This window comes from Sinocyclocheilus anshuiensis, unplaced genomic scaffold (genome assembly GCF_001515605.1).
Source record: "Sinocyclocheilus anshuiensis isolate Anshui unplaced genomic scaffold, SAMN03320099.WGS_v1.1 scaffold1126, whole genome shotgun sequence".
In the NCBI taxonomy this organism is placed as follows: domain Eukaryota; kingdom Metazoa; phylum Chordata; class Actinopteri; order Cypriniformes; family Cyprinidae; genus Sinocyclocheilus; species Sinocyclocheilus anshuiensis.
This window is the reverse complement of record NW_015537997.1, coordinates 28,908-35,670: the sequence shown is the minus strand read 5'-3', so window position 1 is coordinate 35,670 and position 6,763 is coordinate 28,908. Positions and strand designations below refer to the sequence as shown.

Sequence of the window (6,763 nt, the reverse complement as noted above, 5' to 3'; positions counted from 1 at the left end):
GGGGGGGGGGGGTATGATTCAAAGCTTAGTTTTCATTTACCACACTAATACATAATATAATTCAATATAATACAATATATTATAACAATACAATTTTCAGTCCAATTGACGAAATTGTCACCACCAATATATTACCAATGTATCGTTAACTATAGCTAGCTATCATAGGTTTTGGTTGGAACTGCAAAATTTGGAAGAAAATGTGGATAATCTTGGAAATATCAGTTAAAATGGGAAATTTACATTTATTAGATGACCAGCAGGAAAACATTTAGTAGAATCCTAGATGATGCTAACAACAAAAGGCTATAACATGTTACGTGGCAGGGGGCAAATGCATATTGAACATGTAGGAAAGCAAATAACTCTGACCTGAAAACTATTAAAAGACAACAGTGTTCCACTGACCCCATTTACAATCTATACAACATAAAAACCCACATGATCAATGATCAGGAACTGCAAGATGTAGTGACGGTCAATAAACCACATGTCTGAAACATTTATCTGACATGGTAGACAATACAGCCTGTATGTGTCATGTTTCATTTGAAAAATGAACTCCAACAGCAATCCAACAGCAACTACAGCCAGTGTTTTCATATGCAGAACATAAGGTCTCTCCTCTGAGAGCCGGCCTGGAATCGGGGTATCTCAAGAGCCACGTTAATGCAAGTGTTTTGTTGTAGTTGATTTTAACTACAGTATTAATACTGTAAAAGCAAAGCCTCTAGTTTTCAGATTTTCTTCTGTCTTTTGCATTTATTTGTCTTTGTATTTTAGTAACTGCACTCTAAACTCAACATGATGTACCACAAACCTAAAAGTAATTAAAGCTTTACCGATTAACCAGATTTTCCTGACAGAGGATACAGACATCACCAAGCACACAAAGCACTAACAAACACTGCATCCAGTACGAATACCTAAAAATAAATAGCTGCATGCATCAGTACTTAATTTTTATTTTAAATGCATTACCTTATTTATAGTCTCTTATAGGCCTGCAGTGTGTATAAGTGGTTGTGCTTTTAGCACAATGTAGGCTTTGTATCTGGTCTTGTTGCTCTGTTACATCTAGTTTAAAACTGCATCCATAGTCTCTAGACACTATTTCCCATTATAGGCATTTTTTTCCTACTACAAAAAATGTCCCATTGTTCTTGTGACTTCATCTGAATTGAGTCCGTCACACTGCAAACACACAAGGAATGTTTTTTTTAGGAGCTCTTGGTACAAACATACATACATATGACATTGAGAACAGAAAAAAATATATTTAAATAAGACTAAGGAAAAAAATAGTAATAATAATAATAATAATAATAATAATAATAAGGTATACATCTGGAACAGAAGATTTATGTACAGATTTGCGCATTTACTGTATATACAGCTGTATAAATAAAAATATGTATATGTATTTACATAATATACAATAATATATAACTCCAAAAATCATACGGAATTGATCAAAATTATTCAAATAGACCAGTATCTGTTAACTATTAAACACTTGTTTTCATTAATTGAAATAAAACCAAAATAAATACTAATTTTTTTTTTAAAAAGCAACAAAATTAGAAATGTTAAAAAAGCAAATACAAGTATGAAAACCTAAATGAATAAAAAGCACATAAAATTAAATTAAATTTAAAACTGAAAATATTAAATCTAATTCAAAATTATATACTACTATAGTATTTATTAATAATACAGGAATGACAGTGAAATGGACAAACTAAACACTTCACCTACACGATGAAATGAAATCTGAGTGCGTATCGTTTTATTTTAAAGCCACCATCAGTGTATAATAACTGGGTGTTTTAAATAATAATCTAAAAAAGGAACAATTATAGAATTTATAGAAACACACAAACACACTATATCAAATTTTAAAAAGCCATTTCATCAAGCATTTTTTGCAATTATTTCTGGCTTTTATTATTATTATTATTATTATTATTATTATTATTATTATTTTATTATTATTATTATTATTATTATTATTATTATTATTATTATTATTATTATTATTATTATTATCTTTTATTATTATTATTATTATTATTATTATATATTATATTATCAATATATAAATATATATAGACCGACAGATAGACATTGATTTGATCTCTTTTCACAAAGAAAGCATGTGTGAAGACTTCAAATGCAAAAGCCTCAAAATGCCTTCTGAATTTTCTTTTTCTAAAATTAGCATTTTTATCAGGCTTTAATAGCAACGAGAAGGACCCCTACATTGCCAATAAAGTGAAATTACTGAACCCAACCATAGGCATTTGCATTTGAAGTCTTCATGTATAGAGCTGGAAAAATAATTTCTACTAAGAAACGACAAACACAGATGTCTCATTTCAGAAGACCTTATCACAACACTCCTTTCAAGATTTCAATAAGGGCCCCATATATCGTCATCCTAAAAAAGGACATTTTCAGCATGCACCTACACACACAAACACAAGCATGCATGCGTGCATCTGACAAGATCTGAAATCTGGAAGTCATTTAAAAATAAATAAATAATTATATTCATTTAAAACTTCCACCCCTACCACCACGTTCTCCCCAGTCTGCTCACCTGGTAGATAAACGGGTCTCGCATACCCCTGTAGATACCATCAGACTGCACTTCAGGGCTGCCTTGTGAGGTATTTAATTGAACTTCATGCATAGCAAATGAAGCGCCCGTGAACACAGAAGGGAAGGGTTATGAAGCACATTGAACTCAACACTGCGTGTGTTTTGAACGCGAGCACAGGGTTTACAAGCAAAAGCACCCAGATGTTGTGCAGCCATCGCTGCAGAATCACACGCTCAAATCATCTCAGATCTCGTCTCTTTCTTAGGCTACATTGTGTCCACAGAGGCGACAGAACAACGTGGAGTAAATACGGCGAGCATGAATGTAGCTCAATAAATACGATCATGCAAAAAAAAAAAAAAGTCACATATCCTGATAACGTCCATAATATATTAATCGCCGTGATTTAAGGCTTATTATATCATGCGTTCACAATTCGCTGCTAAAATGGAGTGGGGCGCACGGCTTACCTGAAAAATCAGCCCGCGTTCATTGTTCTGTTACAGGGTAATATATTCCTCTCGATCCTTTCCAGCCACTATTGTTTGCGTGCTTTGATAAAGAGAGAGCTGGAGGCGTGCTGCGGGATTGGTGTTGCTGCTCCGGCGGTAACGGAGGACCGTTTAGTCGATGTCTTTTGAGTCCTCCGGCTCTCAGCGTGTTTTATCAGATGAGTTTTTGTGAAGGAGGCGGAGCCTCGGAGCTGCTTCTTTAAACAGAGCGCTTGATTGACAGTTAGCGGCGCTCTAACCATCTCAGCCGCTCTATTGGATTAGCTAGGTTTCAGAGTGATATATAGGACAATCGTACAAACGTATAGAGGGGCTATAAGGTTGGTCTGGAGCTGCTATGACCAGTGTTGGGAAGGTTACTCTGGAAATGTAGTAGGTTACAGATTACAAGTTACACTACTTAAAATGTAATAAGTAGTGTAACTTTTCGATTACTTTATTAAAGTAAGGTAACTGATTACATTTGATTACTTTTCAAAATTTCTAATGTTTTCAACTGTTTATCGTTTTCAAACATGTAAACCAGGCAGGGTTAACCTTACAGTAGTATTCAACTGATTACTGTCAGACTTTCGAAATCCTTCATCGCTTGAATTAAGATTATATTTAAATTTTAAAGTAGACACTGGATGCAAAGGGTTAACCTTACCATAGTGCTCAACACTGTCAGACTTTCAAAATCCTTCATCACTTGAATTAAGATGATCAAACTTGAACACCACCACAAAATCGGACTTTAGTACCGCCTTTTACTTTGAGATTGATCTGAAGTTCAATGCAGATTTAAAATCATAGGACATAGTTTATTGATACTGTTTTTGAAACCAAATCTTTGCATAACTACAGGAAACACTGCATCTAATAAAAAAAAGTTAATAAAAATATAATAATAAATAAAAGCATATACATCAACTCAAATACGGTTATCTAATAAGCATGTGTCCTATTCTGTGTACTAAACTCCTAAAACATTGGTGTCTCTTTGTTTATGATATGACAATAGTTTTCTCAAAATAAGTAAAATGCTCATGAAGTGACTCAGAGCAGTTCTAGAGGTTATGTTTATGTGTTCATGTACTCATATTGAGGCGGCAGAGGCTAAAATCACCGCAAGCTTCAGTAGGCCTATGTGTAGTGAATGAAACCGCATGTGTGCGCCATTAATTTCCACGAGGGGCGGACTGGGAAAAAAATTTCAGGCCGAGAAATCTCACACTCATACACCTACAACAAATTCTGAAACATGGACAACCTTATATTTTTTTGTATGGACCTCACATAAAAAAGGTTTAAATCCTTAGGTTGGGGACATGCAAAATAATTAAAAGTTCTCTCCTGAACTGCACCTTCACTTCCATTTTTCTTTTCAGTCTCTTTATTTTGCCCTGATGTCTATCTCTCATTACTTTAATACTCGAGATTTAACAAACTATACTTTCTAAATTGCCTACATGTCAAAATTAGTACATTACTACAATATCTTTATAGAAAAATCCTAATACTGAACATGAGTCATGTTTGTCCCTTACAAAAAAATAACCATGCTTTTATTATAGTAACCATGTTTTGTAACCAAGTACAGTAACCATGTTTTTTTTTTTTGGTTTTTTTTTTGGCAGATGGATTACCATTTGTATTTATTTTTACTACAAATTCCATGGTTAAACTATGGTTAGTGTAGCAAAAACCATGGCTAATTTGTGGTTACCATGGTTTAACAATAGTAGCATTGTCTCTGGATTTATAGTAAAATCATTGTTAATTTTCGTAAGGGTTGTGTTGTTGTCTGCCCTAGCTCCCCCTAAACCTATTATGAAATATGATGAAACTGACCTTCACTTGAAACCCTGAACAGTAGTTTTGCTTCTCTGCTCCACAGTCCACTCCATTCTCTCTCTCGCACTTATTACTCTGATCCAAACCGTTTGGCGGAGGCGCGGAGAGCGCGCGAGCCGAAGCATTGCCAGTCACGACTAACCGATTCATGATTTATTAGAGATTTAATTATCGAATGGCGAATTCGGAAATACTCGCTTTAGTACATTCGGCAGGCAACTATACAATAATAATATTTAAAAAAACCGGGCAAATCGGCTGCCAGGCCACCGGGAATTGTCTCGGTTCTCCCGATGGCCAGTCCGCACCTGATTTCCACAGAAACGCAGAACGTGCGGGATTCATATAGCCTATTGTCTTTTTGCACTATGGACACTAGTCCATATCGCGTTTTGATTCAAGTGTACTGACCTACCTTTGATTTATTCGTCCAAAATGTGGCATATTCCGTCCACGTTAGGCTATAGGAATTCCGTTTTTATGACTGGATTCTACGAACCAGTCTGTGTTTTCCGCATCGCGGAAATTATAGGGCCGTATGTCTCAGAGTAATCAGTGCAATTTGGGAAAGAAATCAATTAAATCTGTATGTGGATGTGTGTAAATATTCAAATGTTATCCCCTTTGTAATCGTTAACATTTTCATAAGTAACTGTAACTGATTACAGTTACATTTATTTAGTAATTAAATTACGTAACGCCGTTACATGTAACTAGTTACTCCCCAACACTGGCTATGACTATAGTAGCAGGTTTTGTTTTTGACCAGTATGACTGGTCTTTTACTTTTTTAAATCATGTGTGAGGTCCCTTGTGAAAGAAAAAATAAACTTAATTTTACTGAATGTGCATATATACTTGCAAATAATATTATTGAAATAAAAGGCCACTTGTGTGTACTTGAAGAGAGTATAGTGGGCTTCAAAAGCATTATGTTTTAATAATATTTTGTCATAATTTAAGGACTTATTTTGATGTGTTACTAACCTAAAGCACAAGTAAAGTGCTTTTATTCATAATTTTATATATTGTAATTTTGATATCATCTAAAGTAAATATTTTAAATGTGCTAAACTGCAACTCCTTCATTACAAGTGTACAATTACAAATATATTCAAATTGACATACACATTTCAAAAGAATGACAATAAAGAATACTTTAACCATATTTTAAAGACAATAAACGTAATTCTGAAAATATAAAGATGTGCTTAAGTCCTAAGCAGTTCAGAAAAGCACTCTAAAGTTCAACTGTATAACACTGTATAAAACTTCCACGCCTACCACCTTACCAGCACATATTTAAATAATACAATACAGTAACTACACTTTTTAAAAGTATGCTAAAGTGTACTTCTATTTCACAAGGTGTATGACTGTGTAATTGTAGATTGCAATAGTAGAGTCTCTTCAAGCAATCCAATGCAGATCCAGTGGTGATCATTGCTGGGTAGAAATGCTGACATCCTGAAACAACATCACGGAGATTTGTGCCAAAGTACTCTTGTGTATTTGGTGGAATTTAATCATAGACACATTAAATTACTTGTTCGCCATTTCTTCATGTAAAAGCAGAAATATTTCAAATACTTCCCTTGCAACAGCAAATAGTCTTTAAAGGTGCCATAGAATGCAAAAATCACTTTTATAAGGTGGTTGAACACAGTTGTGTGGCCGCAGTGTGTGAAAACAACCAGCCTATGGTAAAAATCCATCCACTTATTGTTTTATAATCCCAATAAATCATAAATAGTCTCTCCAAACAGCAGTTCCAGATTCCTCACTACTATGACGTCATACTAGGGAAAGT

General features: G+C 34.2%; 1 protein-coding gene across 2 annotated transcripts in view; it reads right to left on the bottom strand.

Moving 5' to 3' along the window:
- LOC107676409 (beta-galactoside alpha-2,6-sialyltransferase 2) overlaps window positions 1-3,313 on the bottom strand; it is a 69,884-nt gene extending 66,571 nt beyond the window's left edge. For both annotated transcript variants that reach the window (XM_016470957.1, XM_016470951.1), the window contains exon 1: window positions 3,076-3,313. The gene's annotated coding sequence lies outside the window, so the exon portion shown is untranslated. The remainder of the gene's footprint in view (window positions 1-3,075) is intronic.
- Between the last annotated feature and the right edge of the window lie 3,450 nt (window positions 3,314-6,763).